Raw genomic sequence first — 20,475 nt, forward strand, 5'->3', positions numbered from 1 at the left:
ATTTTTCTTGCTCCAACAACAAACATGGCTTGGCCATGCTTTTTTGGCACGACCGTATCAGGTATTGAGGCAACTTCAAGAGAGTTCTCAAGGTCAACTTTTGAAACATTGTCATTGATAGCCTTTACATTCTCTCCTGGGATTTCTTGTGCCAGTATAATTCTATATTTATCTGACCATTAGTGAAGATTCAGTGCTATATTATCAATAATGTCGTATGCTTTATTCAACCTCTTATTCATCAAGGAGCCCCCTATAGCTGAATCCAACCAAGTCTTTGTCGAGTATTATATGACAGTGTAGAACTTTTGGATGATTAACCATTTTTTCAACCCATGATGGGGGCATTGCTGCTACAATCCCTTTAAACCTATCCCATGCTTCGAACAGTGATTCTCTATCTATTTATGCAAAGCTCGTGATTTGATTTCTTAGATAAGCTATCTCGCTAGGTGGAAAAATCTTGTTCAGAAAATGTTGCTCCAGCTCTTCTCATGTTGTGATACTCCCTAGTGGAAGAGAATGCAACTAAGTTTTAGTTTATCCTTTAGAAAGAAAGAGAATCCCAGCAACCTAATAACATATGTAGAAATTCCTCCAAACTTTAATGTATCACAATAATTCAGAAATTTCTCTAAGTGTTGATATGAGTCATCTGAAAGTGTTCCTCTGAATTATTTTCGTTGGATCATGGAAATTAACGTAGGGTTTAACTCAAAATTATCAGCATCAACCGGAGGTCTTATGATACTGAACCTTAGTCTTGTAATAATGGGTGCAACAAAATCTCCTAAAAGCCTGCTTTCGTCGTTAGCATCCATCGTATCTTGTAAAGAACCAGAAAACAATAGTGAAAGAAAAGAAAATGAAATGAAAAAGGGAAATTAATAATAAAGAAAAATCCAGATTAACTCAAATTGCAATCGAATTAATATCGATTTGAAATAGTCTCCAACAACGGCTCCTAAAATTGTATGTGTGAGATTCGCAAGTGCGCACGACTATCATCAAGTAATAAAATATCGTCCACTTATAGAAATTTACCAATTCAAATTGCAAAGTAAGCTATCTAAATTAATCAAAATCGAGAGAATCAAGAGAGAGAAAATGAACTAAGAAAGCAAGAAAAGTTTATGGGAGAAAATCGATTTTGAGAAGCGTTTCTAGGACTTCGGTTCCACCGTGATGATCGTTAACACCCTAATATAGTCTATTCTTTTACCTTACTGTTGAAATGCATGTAGGTGGTCTATCCCAAGGTACCTGATATCTTCTTTTGGAATAATACCGATGTACCTTCCCAAACGCGACACTTACTTTTAGGGTAACTTTACTAAAGTGATCACTTTCTTAGGGAGACTCTTGTCATGATACCCCATAGTCCTCTAGGTGCTATCTCCTATTTTGTGATATCAAATTGGGATAAATCCATTAAGCTTTGTGATAGCTAATGATGCCCATGAGAGATTTTAGACTACTTTCGTGAACAAACCTTCAAGTCTTGGTCTTTATCAGTCGGAGAATTAGATTCACCTCTCAATCCTTCCTTGCATCTATATGGTATGAAAATGCATGTGAGTGTCATAGTCATGTATGAATAATAAAGTCGAATCAAGAATCTGAAAGTACCTCATGATAATTTTGATGTGATCAATCAAGTCAAGTTAGGTCCTGTTATGTTTTGATGTCCTTGTGTCTAAGTGTGCATGAACTTAGGAGCATAGGAGGCCGAACGAAAGACTCATCTAGCGAGAAGGACGACAGGGGAGAGAGCCAACGGGCTCAGTGCGTCCGAGGGATAAAGTGTTATGGAAGAGTATGTTGATGGATGAGAAGGAAACATGCGACGGTTTCGAGGGATGAGAAGCCGGAGTGGAAGGACGCTCGAGAAGGCTGAAAAATGAGTTCGGGTGAGCTCTATTCCGGATGGTTGAAATCACCCAAACAAGAGGAGTTAGAGTGGAAGACTCAGACAAAAAGTCAACTGGATATTAACTGTGGTCCAGACGCCTGGAGTAATTCCAGGTGCTTGGACTCTGGGCGATTGGATCTGGTTTGGGTGCCTGGACTACCTCAGGTACCAAGGGTGCCTCGTATGCAACAACCTAAATTTCCTCATTTCGAGTCTCAAAAGTAATTTAAAAATATTTGAAAATACTATAGAAATATTCTAGAGATTTTTAGAAATTTTTAGAGTATTTTTATGTAATTTTTGGAGGTCGTTTGGTATTTTTACTAAACGAAAGAAGTTTCGACAAAAAAATATCCAAGCCGAGATTCGAACCAGCAACCTCCGACCGAACCAAACCTTGACCCAATCCAGCTAGCCAACTGTTCCGCAAGTGTTTCGTGAATGAAATTGGAATGAGATATATATAAGTTATAATTGGAACCGAAGATACCGAATAGTTTAAAAGGGTTTAATTTCTTTCCCAAACCCTACTTCCTTTTCTTCCTCTTCACGCGTGCGTCGGCGCTTCTGGTCTCGGGCGGAAACGCAGCAAGGTTAGGGCATCACTTCCGGCGGCCGGTGAGGGTGCTTCTCCGTGAGGTCTTCCTACCTTTGTGATCCCCTCGTCGAGAAGAGCAAGTGGATACAAGGAGATCGTTGAGGAAGCACCTCTCCGAAACCCTAGCAGCATTAGAAGTCTCCCCTTCGGTTGTAAGTCCAAGAAACCAATGTAAGTCGCTACTCACCTGCAGTAGGATAGTTTCGGATTCCTATTCCTTTTGTTTTCAAATTTTTCTATGAAGATGGTTGGTTTAGGGTTTGCTGCTGTGAGTTTCTAAGGGAAGAACATGAAAAGGATTAAGTAAGTGGAGTGTTTTGCTCCTATTTGTTTCTACCGTGGTACTGAACAGGGAATTGGACTGTGGTTTCGGGTTGCTTAGAGCATGTCTGATGAATTCTGTTGCTTTATGTTGTGAACATGTTTGCAAGGATTTTAGTTTCAACAGATTTTTAGTTGAATAGCTATGTATAACATTATGTTTCTTGTTCTGTTTTTTTTGCCGTGGTACTCCATATAGCTCCAACCGGATTGTGATTTCTATTGCTTGGCAAAAGTTGAGTTTTGAACAGGTTTAAATGGATTTCAAGTTTCAACAAGATAGATTCTGTTATTTCTTTGTTGCTATTCTTGAAGCATGAATAACCGATCATCCTAGCAAGTAGTTAGATTTTCCAGCCCATATGTTGTGCATTGAAATTCCAGACTTTCTAGCTTTAATAAACCCGAACAGCCCTGTTTCCTTAAGTGTGCAGAGGAGTTTTGCTTCCTTAATAGGCAAGAACAACCCTTTATAATAAGCTTGCACAACCTTGAATTTGAGCCTATAGATTTAGTTCCCTTGTTTTGAGTTATGTAGGTACTTCATGAACACGCTGTTTGGCTTTAGTTTTGAGTTTTTGTTTGAGTTTCTGTTTTAGTTTTTCCTTGCTAGTTTAGTGAGCATGAATGCATTGGCAGATTCTGTTTATTATTCCAGTAGGCATGAAGTTCGGGTTTTCTTAACTGCAGTTCAGTGTTTTTTGTGGCTGCCATGAGCAGGATAGCCCTTGGTCACGTTTTGGATTTTTGCCACATATGCATATATGTGTTAGTTAGTTTTTAATAGCTTTTTAATCTAAAGCATACAGTTAGTTGTCTTTGCTATTTTAATAAGATGAACAACTATGTATTTTAGTGAAATGATTATGTGCCATATTTCTTTCCAGCATTACAATTATGAATTCTTTGCTTATTTTGGTTAGCATGAACAACCATATTACAAGGATTCGGGATTTATTTGTCTTGCTACCTTATCTAGCATCCCAATATTTAGTTCCTTGCAGTTTTGTAATCTTCCTGTACTACCATAAGCATGAATAGCATTTTCCTTGCTACTCAAAAGGCAAGAACAACCCTTTATTTAGTTAGAATGAGTTTAGCATTTTCCTTGCTACTCAAAAAGACAAGAACAACCTTTATTTAAAGTATGTAGTGTTAGTTTCTTGGTTTTCTTGAACATGAACAACCATTAAGCTTATGTTGTAGTTTGATTGACTTTGCTTTATTTTTTATAACATGCTCAGTTAGTGGCAATTCTCTACCTGTTAGATATACTTACAGTGTTCTAGTAAGCTCTATTACGAGATTATGAGAAGTTATGAGTAGAGAAAAGTTCAAGGTCTAGTTAGAAAAGATAACAAGTAATTTAAAGTAAGAGGCTAGTACCCGACTTCCAAGGTTATCGTTAAACAAATCCAGGTGACCAATTTCAAGGTCTTGGCTCTGGTAAGACCAAGGTCTTTACCCTCATAGGACTGGAGGCTCGCTACCTTAGTCTCTATTAGAGAGCGCGCATTTGGTACTAAGCTTGGGCCCAAGAAAGAGAAGAAGAAAGTTAAATATTAATTTCAAGTATAAGACTATAAGTAAATGAAACAAGTATCACCTATGTTTAGAACCAGCAAAGTTTAGCTCTTATAATGCTAAGCATACAGTATTAGTTTTCATTTTCTTTCTTTAAGAGTTTATTAAGCATGATTAGCTTTATTTCCAGCATATAGATTTATTCTTGTATATCATGAGTGTGCAGATTATTTTAGTGCCTTACTATTAGAAGAGCATGAGTAGCTTTACATGTTTAGTATTTCAGTTTGTTATGATTCTTTTACTATTAGAAGAGCATGAGTAGCTTTACATGTTTAGCATTTCAGCCTATTTGATTCCTTTACTATTAGATGAGCATGAGTAGTTTTCAGTAAGCATTCAGTTAGTTTATGTTATAGATATATGTACATGCATATCGAGATTTTGTGAGTTAGATAGCTCTTACTAAGTAATTTTGCTTATAGATTGCATTTCCTCTTATTGTAGATAAAGGAAAGGAAAGGATATAGTAAAGGAAGGCGACAAGGAGGTGTTCGATGATGTGTGATGCCAGGACTATGGGAGAGATCTGGGGATTTTCCAAGAATTTATTAAGACTGTTTTCGTCAAATTGTTAAAAGAATTTAGAACTTGTACATGTTATTCTATGGATCGTTTTATCGTGCTTTGCGAGAGTTGATTATTTTGGTTATATATGAACTGCGTGATTGTTTGATATATGTTCCAGCCGCCTGTAGCTGAAGTATACTATGTATGTATCTCATTTTATGGTCACCGGTACAGGGGAGATGCTGTCAAAATTTTTCGGTAGGAATTTCTCTGGGGCCGTGATAAATTTAAGTGTTGCTAAAAATAGCATAAGTAACACCAGTAAGTAGAGTAATAGATAAGTAACGGTCGCCTCAGAGTAGTAGTAAGGAGGTGGGTCATTACAGTTGGTATCAGAGCAGTCTCCATTCTCCAGCATCACACATTAGCACCATCTTTGCCGTCTTCAAGTAAGAAAGTATTTAAGTTTTCCTTTTATGCTTTCTTTATTATTTGCAGTATGGAGTAATTGCTTATATGTGCTTTTGTAAGATAGAAGTTTTGTTTCTCTTATATTCATATACATAAGTATGTTTAGAAAGGATAGAGAAGATATCAAGCCTTTTTCTCTGCATAACTAGATGTCAAGAAGAGGACGCCCCCGTACCGCTCGTATTGAGAACCAAGCTCAGGAGAACGAGGAGTCCAAGACAACTGAGCCTAATCTTTCTGAAGTTGTTGCCCAACTCCAGAGACAAGTGGCAGAGCAACAACAAGTGATTGCCAATCTAATGGCCAATCAGCAGCCAGTCCCTCCCACTCCTCCAACTATCAATGTGGAGACTCCAATGTTGACTGAAGTTCCACCAGCCGCCCTGGAAGTCGCCACAACACCTAGAAGACAAGAAGCATACCTGATACAGTGGCTGAAGCTGAAGCCAGAAAGTTTCTCAGGCACGACTGAGCCCTGGGATGCCCATGCTTGGTTCAAGACACCAGAGAGCACAATGGAGCTTCTTGACTGGCCAGAACTCTAGAAAGTCAAGTGTGCCTCTTTCTGCCTATCAGGAAATGCTCGTATGTGGTGGGAGAGAGAGTTAAGAGTAAGAGAGTAGTCAATCAGATGAGCTGGATTGACTCCGAGACAGAGTTTCACGAAGAATTCTTCCACCGACGGATCACCAATAAGCACTATGAAGAGTTTATAGAATTTAGAAGGTGAACCATCCTTTGAGTTCATGGGAGTGTCGAAGAGAAAGACCCAGAAATTCCTCTCCTCCCTAACAACTCACCAGATGTTAGCTAGATGATGTACTGGTTTTCTTGCGTACATCGTGAATACAGAAGAACAAGAAAGACCCAAGCAGGAAGATGTTCGGGTAGTCTATGTGTATCCAGAGGTATTCCCAGAAGAGCTACCTGGACTACCTCCTAACAGAGAAGTGGAGTTTGAAATTGAGTTGGTTCCTGGTACCGGTCCAATTTCAAAAGCTCCGTATCGAATGTCTCCAGTAAAGCTAAAAGAGTTACAAGAACAATTTCAGGAGCTACTTGACAAGGGTTTCATCCACCCTAATCATTCACCATGGGGAGTTCCAGTGTTGTTCGTTAAGAAGAAAGATGGATCTATGCGGATGTGCATAGATTATAGAGCGCTGAATAAAGTGACAATTAAGAACAAGTACCCTCTTCCCAGAGTAGATGATCTATTTGATCAGTTAAAGGGGGCAACGGTGTTCTCTAAGATAAACCTGCACTCTGGGTACCATCAGTTGAAAGTGAAGGAAAGTGATATACCCAGAACAGCTTTCAGGACCAGATACGGACACTATGAGTTCGTAGTCATGCCTTTTGGTGTGACTAATGCACCTGCAGTTTTCATGGACTTGATGAACAGAGTGTTCAGAGAATACCTTGACCAATTTTTCATCGTGTTTATCGACGACATTCTAGTCTATTCCAGAACCCCAGAGGAGCATGACCCGCACTTAAGAATAGTCCTGCAAACCCTGCAGCAGAAACAACTTTATGCCAAATTCTCGAAGTGTGAGTTCTGGTTAGAGAAGGTGGCGTTTCTAGGTCACATCATTTCTAAAGAAGGCATCCAAGTGGATCCAGGCAAAATAGAAGCGGTCAGCAATTGGAGTAGACCCAAGAATGCCAAGGAGATCAGAAGCTTCCTTGGTTTAGCTAGGTACTACAGGAAATTCGTGGAGGACTTTTCCAAGATAGCCTCTCCACTACCAGCCCTCACCAGGAAGAACAAGAGGTTTGAATGGTCAGACAAATATGAGCAGAGTTTCCAAGAGCTGAAGAAGAGATTGACCAGTGCTCCTATCCTAACAGTTCCAGAAAGTGACAGGAGTTTTGACATCTACAGTGATGCCTCCAAGATGGGCTTAGGAGCTGTACTCATGCAGGAAGGAAAAGTTATAGCTTATGCTTCTAGACAACTCAAAGACCACGAGAAGAACTACCCCACTCATGATCTTGAGTTGGCAGCTGTGGTCTTTGCACTGAAACTCTGGTGACACTACTTGTATGGAGTCCAGTGCAGAATCTTCACAGACCATCAGAGTTTAAAGTATTTCTTCACCCGGAAAGACTTAAACATGAGACAGCGTAGGTGGTTGGAGTTGGTCAAAGACTATGACTGTGAAATCCTCTACCACCCAGGCAAAGCTAACAAAGTGGCAGATGCACTAAGCAGAAAATCGAGTGCATCCCTGATGTCTTTGTCATCATTAGCCCTACCACTGCAGAAGGAACTATTAGATTTCAGAGTCGAAATTATTGAAGGGCAACTCTCTGCATTGACCTTAGAGTCTACCTTGCTTGAGGATATACAGAGAAAGCAGAGTGAAGATCCAGACATCCAAAAGATCAAGCAAGGGATACAAAAAGAAGATACAGAGTTTCGAGTATCAGACAGTGGAATTCTTTATCAGGGGAATCATCTTTGTGTTCCCAATGATGAGGAATTAAGAAGGAAGATTCTAGAAGAAGCTCATAGTACACCATACTCTATGCATCCTGGTTCCACCAAGAAGTATCAAGATTTGAAGCAGAGATTCTGGTGGTCTGGACTCAAAAGAGATGTTGCAAAATATGTCAGTACCTGCCTGACATGTCAGAGCATCAAAGCAGAGCACCAGAGACCAGGAGGAGTTCTACAGCCTCTCCCAATACCAGAGTGGAAGTGGGAAGACATATCCATGGACTTTATAACATGTCTTCTAAGAACTACAAACGGATATGATGCGATATGGGTAATAGTGGACCGATTGACCAAGTCCGCTCATTTTCTAGCCATCAAGGTGTCCCACTCTATAGAGCAGTTGACACAGCTATATGTTAAGGAGGTGATCAGACTTCACGGAGTTCCTAAATCTATTGTTTTTTATAGAGATGGGCATTTCACCTCTCACTTTTGGGAGTGTGTTCAGAATGTACTAGGTACCAAATTCAAGTTCAGCATAGCCTTCCATCCTTAGACTGATGGACAGGCAGAGCGAGTAAATAAGATTTTAGAAGATATGCTCAGAGCTTGTGCACTAGATTTTCAAGGGAATTGGTGCAAGTATTTGTGCTTAGCTGAGTTTGCCTACAATAATAGCTATCAGGCCACCATCAAGATGGCACCTTATGAGGCATTGTATGACAGGAAGTACATATCACCCATTTGCTTGCAAGAAGCAGGTGAAAGAAAAGAAATGGAAGTAGAGCTGGGCATTCAGATTGAGATGATAGATGAGACCACTCAGGCTATCTAGAAGATCAGACAGAGAATTGAGACTGCCCAGAGTAGATAGAAAAGTTATGTTGACACACGCCGTAGGCCACTTGAGTTCCAAGTAAGGGATTCAGTCTTTCTCAAGGTTGCTCCTATGAATGGAGTGATGAGATTTGGCAAGAAGGACAAATTAAGTCCCCGCTACATAGGACCCTACCTGATCACAGAAAGGATTGGGAAAGTAGCATACAAGCTGGATTTACCACAGGACATGTCGGCAATACACAATGTATTTCATGTCTCCATGCTAAAGAAGTGTCTCCACGACCCTAGCCAAGTGATTCAGCCTCAGTCAGTGCAGATCCAGGAGGATCTTAGTTATGAGAGCAGACCTACACAGATAGTGGACAGAGCAGTCAAGAGACTAAGAAACAAAGAGGTGCCACTAGTGAAGGTCATCTGGTAGAGCCAGAAGCATGAGAAAGTTACTTGGGAGCGTGAAGACAGTATGAGATAGAAATATCCAGAGTTATTCTAAGTTCGAGGAAGAACTTTTTATAGGTATGAGGAATTGTAACAACCAAAATTTCCTCATTTCGAGTCCCAAAAGTAATTTAAAAATATTTGAAAATGCTATAGAAATATTATAGAGATTTTTAGAGTATTTTTATGCAATTTTTGGAGGTCATTTGGTATTTTTACTAAACGAAAGAAGTTTCGACAAAAAAATATCCAAGCCGAGATTCGAACCAGCAACCTCCGACCGAACCAAACCTTGACCCAATCCAGCTAGCCAACTGTTCCGCAAGCGTTTCGTGAACGAAAATGGAATGAGATATATATAAGTTATAATTGGAACCGAAGATACCGAATAGTTTAAAAGGGTTTAATTTCTTTCCCGAACCCTAATTCCTTTTCTTCCTCTTCACGCGTGCGTCGGCACTTCTGGTCTCGGGCGGAAACGCAGCAAGGTTAGGGCATCACTTCCGGCGGCCGGCGAGGGTGCTTCTCCGTGAGGTCTTCCTACCTTTGTGATCCCCTCGTCGAGAAGAGCAAGTGGATACAAGGAGATCGTTGAGGAAGCACCTCTCCGAAACCCTAGCAGCATTAGAAGTCTCCCCTTCGGTTGTAAGTCCAAGAAACCAATGTAAGTCGCTACTCACCTGCAGTAGGATAGTTTCGGATTCCTATTCCTTTTGTTTTCAAATTTTTCTGTGAAGATGGTTGGTTTAGGGTTTGCTGCCGTGAGTTTCCAAGGGAAGAACATGAAAAGGATTAAGTAAGTGGAGTGTTTTGCTCCTATTTGTTTCTATCGTGGTACTGAACAGGGAATTGGACTGTGGTTTCGGGTTGTTTGGAGCATGCCTGATGAATTCTATTGCTTTATGCTGTGAACATGTTTGCAAGGATTTTAGTTTCAACAGATTTTTAGTTGAATAGCTATGTATAACATTATGTTTCTTGTTCTGTTTTTTTTGCCGTGGTACTCCATATAGCTCCAATCGGATTGTGATTTCTATTGCTTGGCAAAAGTTGAGTTTTGAACAGGTTTAAATGGATTTCAAGTTTCAACAAGATAGATTATGTTATTTCTTTGTTGCTATTCTTGAAGCATGAATAACCGATCATCCTAGAAAGTAGTTAGATTTTCCAGCCCATATGTTGTGCATTGAAATTCTAGACTTTCTAGCTTTAATGAATCCGAACAACCCTGTTTCCTTAAGTGTGCAGAGGAGTTTTGCTTCCTTAATAGGCAAGAACAACCCTTTATAATAAGTTTGCACAACCTTGAATTTGAGACTACAGATTTAGTTCCCTTGTTTTGAGTTATGTAGGTACTTCTTGAACACGCTGTTTGGCTTCGGTTTTGAGTTTCTGTTCGAGTTTCTATTTTAGTTTTTCCTTTCTAGTTTAGTGAGCATGAATGCATTGGCAGATTCTGTTTATTATTCCAGTAGGCATGAAGTTCGGGTTTTCTTAACTGTAGTTCAGTGTTTTTTTGTGGCTGCCGTGAGCAGGATAGCCCTTGGTCACGTTCTGGATTTTTACCACATATGCATATATGTGTTAGTTAGTTTTTAATAGCTCTTTAATCTAAAGCATACAGTTAGTTGTCTTTTCTATTTTAATAAGATGAATAGCCATGCATTTTAGTGAAATGATTATGTGCCCTATTTCTTTCCAGCATTACAATTCTGAATTCTTTGCTTATTTTGGTTAGCATGAACAACCATATTACAAGGATTCGGGATTTTTTTGTCTTGCTACCTTATCTAGCATCCCAGTATTTAGTTCCTTGCAGTTTTGTAATCTTCCTGTACTACCATAAACATGAATAGCATTTTCCTTGCTACTCAAAGGGCAAGAACAACCCTTTATTTAGTTAGAATGGGTTTAGCATTTTCCTTGCTACTCAAAAAGGCAAGAATAGCCTTTATTTAAAGTATGTAGTGTTAGTTTCTTGGTTTTCTTGTACATGAACAACCATTAAGCTTATCTTGTAGTTTGATTGGTTTTGCTTTATTTTTTATAGCATGCTCAGTTAGTGGCAATTCTCTATCTGTTAGATATACTTACAGTGTTCTAGTAAGCTCTATTACGAGATTATGAGAAGTTATGAGTAGAGAAAAGTCCAAGGTCTAGTTAGAAAAGATAACAAGTAATTTAAAGTAAGAGGCTAGTACCCGACTTTCAAGGTTGTCGTTAAACAAATTCAGGTGACCAATTCCAAGGTTTTGACTCTGGTAAGACCAAGGTCTTTACCCTCATAGGACTGGAGGCTCGCTACCTCAGTCTCTATTAGAGAGCGTGCATTTGGTACTAAGCCTGAGTCCAAGAAAGAGAAGAAGAAAGTTAAATATTAATTTCAAGTATAAGGCTATAAGTAAATGAAACAAGTATCACCTATATTTAGAACTAGCAAAGTTTAGCTCTTATAATGCTAAGCATACAGTATTAGTTTTCATTTGCTTTCTTTATGAGTTTATTGAGCATGATTAGCTTTATTTCCATCATGCAGATTTATTCTTGTATATCATGAGTGTGCAGATTATTTTAGTGCTTTACTATTAGAAGAGCATGAGTAGCTTTACATGTTTAGCATTTCAGTTTGTTATGATTCTTTTACTATTAGAAGAGCATGAGTAGCTTTACATGTTTATCATTTCAGCCTATTTGATTCCTTTAATATTAGATGAGCATGAGTAGTTTTCAGTAAGCATTCAGTTAGTTTATGTTATAGATATATGTGTGCATATCGAGATTTTGTTAGTTAGATAGCGCTTACTAAGTAATTTTGCTTATAGATTGCATTTCCTCTTACTGCAGATAAAGGAAAGGAAAGGATATAGCAAAGGAAGGCAACAAGGAGGTGTTCGATGATGTGTGATGCCAGGACTATGGGAGAGATATGGGGATTTGCCAAGAATTTATTAAGACTGTTTTCGTCAAATTGTTAAAAGAATTTAGAACTTGTACATGTTATTCTATGGATCATTTTATCGTGCTTTGTGAGAGTTGATTACTTTGGTTATATATGAACTGCGTGATTGTTTGATATATGTTCCAGCCGCCTGTGGCTGAAGTATACTATGTATGTATCTCATTTTATGGTCACCGGTACAGGGGAGATGCTGCCGAAATTTTTCGGTAGGAATTTCTCTGGGGCCGTGATAAATTTAAGTGTTGCTAAAAATAGCATAAGTAACACCAGTAAGTAGAGTAATAGATAAGTAACGGTCGCCTCAGAGTAGTAGTAAGGAGGTGGGTCATTACACCGGAGGCATCCTCGAATGTGGATAGGGTGTAAGGGGGTCTAGCCACTCAAAGCGGGTCCAGGTGCTTGGACCAGAAAGTTTATCTCAAAATTAGCTATCGCGATCTGTTATGATAGGGATAAAATTTTATCCCCCTCCAAGCACCTAGAACCCTTCCAGGCACCTCGATCAGGGCTATAAATACAACTCTGATCCCATAAACTAGATACAACACTTGAAAATGATTCCATTTGAGTTTAACTTTGTAATTGTGAGGTTTGACTGTTGTAAGTGACTACTTCGCCCAAAGAAGATTGTTAGTGAGTTTTAATTTCTTTGGATTAGCAATTTGCCGATTGCAAACCAAGTAATTCTTTTCTGTGTCTCTTCCTTTTAATTAAGTCCTTAATTCTTTATGCAAGTGTTTATTTTAATCAAGCTATAAGTTTCAAGGAAAGTGTTTTGTTTGAATTTATTGTGCAGGCTATTCACTCTCCTCTAGCCGGCCGCAAGAGATCTACAATTGGTATTAGAGTTATGACGCTTCAAGAGGACTAACTGTTGATCGAAGTACAAGGGATGACCGGACCAAGCATTTACCTACCAAAGTTTGAGGGGGGAATTTATGAATTGGAAGAAAAAGATGGAGGTATTTTTAAAGATAGATTTTGATTTATTACTAATTATGAAATTTGACTTTTTAGCACTAGAGTGCAAAGAAGAATACCAATGGACAAAAAGGAGCAAGCCGACTTTGTGACAAACGACAAAGCAGAGTTTCATCTGCTTAGCGTTTTACCACCTCAAGAAGTCAACTGGATCAGAGCCTACGAGTCAGCCAAGGAGTTCTGGGAGAAATTCCTGGAACTACACGAAGGGACCTCGGAGGCAAAACTAGCGAGATGGGATTTGCTTCGGAACCAGATCAACAACCTCCGATTAGAAGAAGGCGATAACGTTGCACACCTCCACTCAAGGATCAAGGTGTTAGTTAGAGCCCTAGAGCTAATCATTTGATGATTGTTGTATGGACTTATTGTATCATATTCTTGTATATAAATAAAGACATTTGTTTTTGGTTATTATACTTACTTGTATTGGTGCCAAATAACTAAGTATAATTGCGTCCTTGAATAGAAGGTTCTTACTTATATCAATCGATTGGTTGAATCGATAGTGAGATGATATAGGGAACACTACTCTTAATCATTCCTAGTTAAGTATTAACATTCAGGGACAATGTTAATGCGACAAGACTAGCATGTAAGTCAACTCGATGACTTGATCTCACAAGTCATAGATATGGAGATATCAAGTTGACACATGGGTATGCATTGGAGAATGTATACTGAATGACCCGCCATGAGAAAGTATCATGGATCGTTATATGAGTGTCATATACTTTCTCATGTGACTATTAGTATGACTACTAGTCCTTGGACCTGAAGTCACCATGGTTCCCTACATAAGGAGTTACGTACTTTGACTTCGTCAAACGTCACCCATAACTGGGTGGACTATAAAAGCGATTACTGGGTATGTAACAAATTATGCGGAGGGATGTGAGTGATGTAGATGGGATCTATCCCTCCTATATGACGGGAGTGACATCGATATTCTTGATAGAGTGAGACCACTAAGTGCATGGCCATGCCCAAATGAGTCAATATGAGATGTTGAGCTCATTTGATTGAGTGAGTCTACTTGGGATTCAAGATTTAGATTGATTAGAGGATGACACGGTCTATGCCTCATATTAATCAATCTAGATGTCAAGGATAGAAGGACACTTGTCATATATTGTGAGGAGTCATAATTAGTAGTCACAAGGTGATGCTGGATCTCAACATTCTTATAACTTGGGTAGTAATGATGTGTTGCTAGATACCGCTCATTACTTATGCTTCTAAATGGGTTTAAGAGCATTGCCAACGTTATAAGAACCTATAGGGTCACACACAAAGGGCAATTAGATGGATATTAAGTTCATTTGATGAACCTAAAGGATTAGGTTCATATGATGAACCAAATTAAATTAAGAGTAATCCAAATTGAGTTAATTGAGTTGAACTCAATTTGGTTCATGTGTTAAGTGAGTCTAATTTGGACTTAGACTCATTTAATTAATTTAATTCAATGAATAGAGATTCATTAAATTAAAATTGACTTGAACCAATGGTTAGATTAGATCAACCAAGGGAGAGAAGTGGTCAAGTTTGACTTGACTTGAGAGGAAGATGAAGAGTCAAGTTTGACTTGACCATTTGCCACCTCATTGGTGAGTTGGCATTAAGTGGCTAATGGTGATATGCCACATCATCAAGGTTGCTTAAGTGGAGTGCCACCTCATGTGGGAAATCAAAAGCCTTGACTCTTGATATTCCATGGGGGTTACAAGCCATTAAGTGGCCAGCCACTTAAAGGTGTGAATTAGTGCATTTTGTGTGCTAATTGATTTTCATCTTCTTCACTTTGTTTTTCTTCTTCTCCCTCTCCTCCTCCTTGCCGAGACCATCAAGGGTGCTAGCACATCCTAGTGGTTTCTCTCCACCTTCTTGCTTGTGTGGATACACATAGAGGAGTATCTACTTTGATACTCTCGAGATCCAGCGAACCGTGGGCGAGCGGGATTAAGCGAAGGGCTTCGCATCAAGGGTAACCTCCTTTCCTTTGTAGATCTAGTGTAGATCTAGGTTAGAGAAACTCGTACATGAAATTTTGTTTTATAAACTTCGCACGGATCCGGTGGCATGGGGATTTCGGGGTTTCCGCAACGCAAAAAGCGGTTTTTACGGCCCGAAAAATCCAACACAAGGAACTCATCATAGGACTCACGAATCTCAGAGAAAAGGTAACCAATTGAGATTCGCTAAGGTACGCACTTAACGCCTTTCTTAGGACTTCTGAATGGGTATCCTTAGTAGATGCATATTACATCTCCAAGGATCTAGAGATAAATACTTTAGAAGAATTATTTTCTATATTTGAAGTTGATGAAACTAGATGTGCAAATATGAAGAAGGAGCCTAAACACAACATTACCTTAAAGGCAAAAATGAATGAACCAGAATCTGAAACATCCCTCGACGATGACGAAACGATATTCTATTGGAACCCCAAGGTTGTTTTGATGTGATCAACTAAGTTAAGTTAGATCCTATGGTTTTTGATCCCTGTGTCTAAGTGTGCAGGAGCTTAAGAGCACATGAAGTCGAGCGGAAGACATGGCTAGTGAGAAGGACGACACAGGAGAGAGCCGATGGGATCGGTACGTCTGAGGGACAAGGTGTTGTGGAAGAGTACGCGGGTGGACGAGAAGGAGGCGCGCGGCGTTTCCGAGAGATGAGAAGCCGGAGTGGAAGGTTTTTCGAGAAGGTCAGAAGTTGAGTTTGGGTGAGCCCTATTCCGGATGGTAGAAATCACCCAAATGAGCGGAGCTAGAGCGAAAGACCGGGACCGAGGTGAGCAACACCGGAGAAGAGAGCCCGGATAAAAAAAGTTAACTTTGTTGACTTTAAGGGTCTGAGCGCCCGGACCCATTTCGGGCGCCCAAAACTTGATTCTATATAGATCGCATTTGATTGCGATCTGTTGAGGAGGGGATAAAGTTTTATCCCCCTCCAGGTGCTTGGAACTCTTCCAGGTGCCCCAACCAAGGCTATAAATATAGCTTTGGTCCAAGAAGCTAAAAACAACAAGCAATTTCATTTACAACACTTGTGTGCTTTCTATTTTTGTTTAGATTCTTCATTTTTGTGCTTTCATTGCTGTAAGAGGTTTCTCTGCTTGAAGGAGTATCTAGTGCGCTTTAGTTCCTTGGATTAACACCCTCCCCAGTTGTTACCAAGTAAATCCCTTGAGCCTCTATTTTTTTTGTTTATTCTAATTTTATTTATGCAAGTGTTCATTTAAGTCCGAGAAGAGATTTTATTTTGTACAGGGCTATTCAACCCCCCTTTTAGCCGGCCCAATGGACCCAACAAGTGGTATCAGAGCCAGGACGCTTCAGGAGGTATAACCGCCGATCGAAGCAAAGATGATGTCTGGACCAAGCATATACCCACCGAAGTTCGAGGGGGAGTTCGCTAGCTGGAAAAAGTAAATGCAGATATTCTTTAAAACTGACTTTAAATTTCTATTAATAATGAAGTTTGGTTTTGTAGCATCCGAAGGTAAGGAAGAATACTAGTGGACAAAGAAAGAGCAGGCTGACTACGTGGCAAACTACAAAGCAGAATTCTATCTGCTAAGCGTCCTTCCTCCATAAGAAGTCAACCAGATAACACCTACAACTCAGCAAAGGAGCTTTGGGAGAAGTTCCTTGAGCTACACGAAGGTGTTGGATCCCATAGTTGTTTTGATGTGATCAACAAAGTTAGTTAGGTTCTATTTGTTTTTGATCCCTGTGTCTAAGTGTACAGGAGCTTAGGAGCGCAGGAAGTCGAGCGGAAGACGCAGCTAGCGAGAAGGACGGCACGGGAAGGGAGCCGACGAGCTTAGTGCGTCTGAAGGACGAGAGAGCTGCGAAAGAGTACACCGGTGGGCGAGAAGAACGTGCGCGACGTTCGAGGGACGTAAAGCCAAGACGGAAGCCTGCTCGAGGAAAAGGCCGGAAATTGAGTTCGGGTGAGCCATATTTCGGTTGGCCGCAATCCCTCAATCAATCGGAGCTTCGGAAGGAGAAAGGAAGCCAAAAGGAGCTGAAGAAGCTAGCCAGAGGTGCCTCAGACCAATGCTGAAGGCGTCTCAGCTGCCTCCACTATCTGAGGTGCCTCAGACAGCTTGGAGGCGCCTCAGACCCAGTTCTAGGCGCCTCAGACCCAGGAAAACTTGCCATTTACAATCGGATAAAGTTTTATCCGATTGACTTGGTTAGAGGTGCCTTGGATCTTGTTGTAGGCGCCTTAGACCTTCGAAATAGGATTTCCAGGAGCTATTTAAAAGCCCCTGGAGCTAGGAAATATTGATTCATTCAAGCAATCAACTTTGTAATCAATTCCTAGCAACTAGTGAGCGTTCTAAGTGTAAAAAGGCTTCTCCACCTACAGTGAAGGAGACTCTGCTAGTGGAGCTGTTCAACTGCCTTGGATTAACAACCGTCTTGGTTGTAACCAAGTTAAATTTTCTGTCTCTATTTCTTTTCTGTTATTTCATTATTTTTATAGTTGCTATTATTTTAAGTTGAAAGCATTGAGAAGGGTATAATCTTATTTTTGTAGGCAATTCACCTCCCTCTTGTCGGCCCCACTGTACCAACAAGTGGTATCAGAGCCCGACAGCCTTAGAAGGACTAATCGCCGACTGAAGTACAAAGATCAGGACGATGGCCGACGCGAACATTCATCCCCCGAAGTTCGACGGAGACTTTGCTACTTGGAAGCGAAAAATGGAGGTATTTTTTAAAACTGAATTTGATATACTTTTAACAATGAAATATGGATATGCAGCGCCAAAAGACAAAGAAGAATTCAACTGGACAAAGAAGGAGTAGGCCGATTTTGTGGCCAACGGAAAGGCAGAATTTCACCTACTCAGCGTGCTGCTGCCCTAGGAGGTAAGTCAGATCGGAAGCTACGACTCTGCCAAAGATCACTGGGATAAATTCCTGGAGCTCCACGAAGGCACCTCAGAAGCAAAGCTAGCAAGGCGAGACATCCTCCGGACCTAGTTAACGAATCTCCTGATGAACAACGGCGAGAAGGTAGCGTAACACCAAGCAAGGATTAAGGAGCTAATAACTCAACTAAGTAACCTTGGAGAAGAAGTGACGAACCGGGACTCGATCTGGTACGCGCTCAACGCCTTCCCCAGAACTCCAGAATGGGCGTCCTTAGTAGATGCATACTACATCTCTAAGGACTTTGAGGTAAGTAGTCTAGAAAGTTTATTTTCTACCTTCGAACTTCACGAGTCTCGACTTGCAGAGCCTAAACAAGTAGAAAAGTTGAACCTCAACATTGCCCTACAAGCCGAAAACGACGATCCCGACTCCGAAGCGTCGATCGACAAAACTGAAGCGATGCTACTGGTAAGACGTTTCAATAAATTTCTTAAAAATAATAAATTTAAATCACAGTCGAGGAAGAATCAGCGCAACAAAAGGACAGTCCGGTGCTACAACTGCAACAAGGAAGGGCACATCAAGGATGACTGCCCCAAGTTAAAGAAAAGACACAAGGAGAAGCCTCAAAGACCGACGTCGTCTACATGCAAGAGTCTGAAGGCCACTTGGGATGATTCTTTGTCCTCCGAATCAGAAGTCGAAGCCTTCTCAGGATTAGCACTGATGGCCAACCATCTCTTCAAAGATGACTCAAGCTCAGAGATGAGCATAAGTGAAGGGGGAGGAACCTCAGAAGAAGAAGAAAGCTGCGACGAAGGGGGAGCATCACCGAGTAAGGTAAGTAAGGTACGTGATCTCACTCCTAATCAGTCCTTTCAATTTATCAAATTGCTTATGAAAGATCTACCAAAATTAGAAAAAGAAAATGCTGAATTAAAATTGAACTTAGCAAAAGCATGCTCACTAGAAATGTATGATAATTTAAATTTAGAAAATGAAAAATTAAAAATTGAAATTGAGAAATTGGAAAATAATGCATGCTTAAATAAATTTCCAAAATCGTAACTAAGGATTTATGAAAAATTAAATTGGTACATTAGAAAACATCAGGGACAACTTAGGAAAATTCCTAGAAACTATATACCCCCTAAGTTTTTAAATAACCCTATAGGAAGGAACCTCTATTGGGTTCCAAAATCCGTTCTAGACTAATTTTTTTTAATTAAGGCTTTCAGAAGAAAAATTAAATAGATAATTTCTTTTGAGGCTTTGTCTAAGGAAGTGATTGTTGCTCCAATAACCAAGAAGGCCTAGTGCCTCGCCACGACCTGGAAGCCAAAATATTGAAAGGAAATGTTTAATTAACTTCTTATTAAAATATTAAAATTAAAATTAGATAATGCTTTAAAATTTGTTTTCCATACTTAGGAAAATACTCTTTCTTAGAATTTTTTACTTGAAAAATCTTCAGAACTATTTTTGCCTAAGTTAAAAAGTCTTCTAAAGTTAATTTTTTTTTGTTTAACTTAATTTTTTTTTTTTGCAAAAACTTAAGGAAAATCTTAGAAAGTTTTTCTAAAGACTTAGAATTTTTTTCAACAGACTAAGGACTTTTTTAAAAATCTTTTTCAAATCTCTTCATAATTAACTTAGAATTTATTTTGAAATATCTTGTACCCCATTTTTACTGTGATCAAAGGCAGAGATATAGGTACAAGTTAAGTTTAGGGGGAATTAAAACTAACTTTAGATAATTTTTTTTATGCTTTTCAACATTTAGTATCAGAACTAAATTTTATGCTTGTTGCAATTTCATTTAATTGCAAATTTAGACTTTAAATATTAGTTTTGTAATTTCTTTAAATTACTACTAGTATATTTTTACCCTAACTTAAACATGGGTTGATGCACATCAAAAAGGGGGAGATTGTTGGACCCCGTGGTTGTTTTGATGTGATCAACCAAGTTAGTTAGGTCCTATTTATTTTTGATCCCTGTGTCTAAGTGTGCAGGAGCTTAGGAGCGCAAGAAGTCGAGCGGAAGACGCAGCTAGCGAGAAGGGTGACACGGGAAGCGAGCTAATGGGCTCGGTGCGTCCGAAGGACGAGAGAGCTGCGGAAGAGTACACCGGTGAGCGAGAAGAACGTGCGCGAAGTTCGAGGGACGTAAAGTTAGGGCGGAAGCCTGCTTGAGGAAAAGGCCGGAAAGTAGGTTCGGGTGAGCCCTATTTTGGTTGGTCGCAATCACCTAATCAATCGGAGTTTCGGAAGGAGAAAGGAAGCCAAAAGGAGCTGAAGAAGCTAGCCAGAGGCGCCTCAGACCAATGCTGAAGGCGCCTCAGACCAATGCTGAAGGCGCCTCAGCTGCCTCCACTGTCTGAGGCGCCTCAGACAGCTTGGAGGCACCTTAGACCCAGTCCGAGGCGCCTCCAAGGCCGTTTGAGGCACCTCAGACCCAGTAAAACTTGTCGTTTACAGTCGGATAAAGTTTTATCTGATTGACTTGGTTAGAGGCACCTTA

At 39.9% G+C, this 20,475-nt stretch overlaps 1 non-coding gene across 1 annotated transcript; it reads left to right on the top strand.

The window, feature by feature from the left end:
• The first annotated feature begins 330 nt into the window (after positions 1-330).
• On the top strand, positions 331-437 carry LOC121983496. Its single transcript, XR_006112545.1, has one exon. It is a non-coding gene; the product is annotated as a small nucleolar RNA R71 (small nucleolar RNA).
• Positions 438-20,475: the final 20,038 nt, after the last annotated feature.

Source organism: Zingiber officinale, chromosome 5A (assembly GCF_018446385.1).
Source record: "Zingiber officinale cultivar Zhangliang chromosome 5A, Zo_v1.1, whole genome shotgun sequence".
In the NCBI taxonomy this organism is placed as follows: Eukaryota; Viridiplantae; Streptophyta; class Magnoliopsida; order Zingiberales; family Zingiberaceae; genus Zingiber; species Zingiber officinale.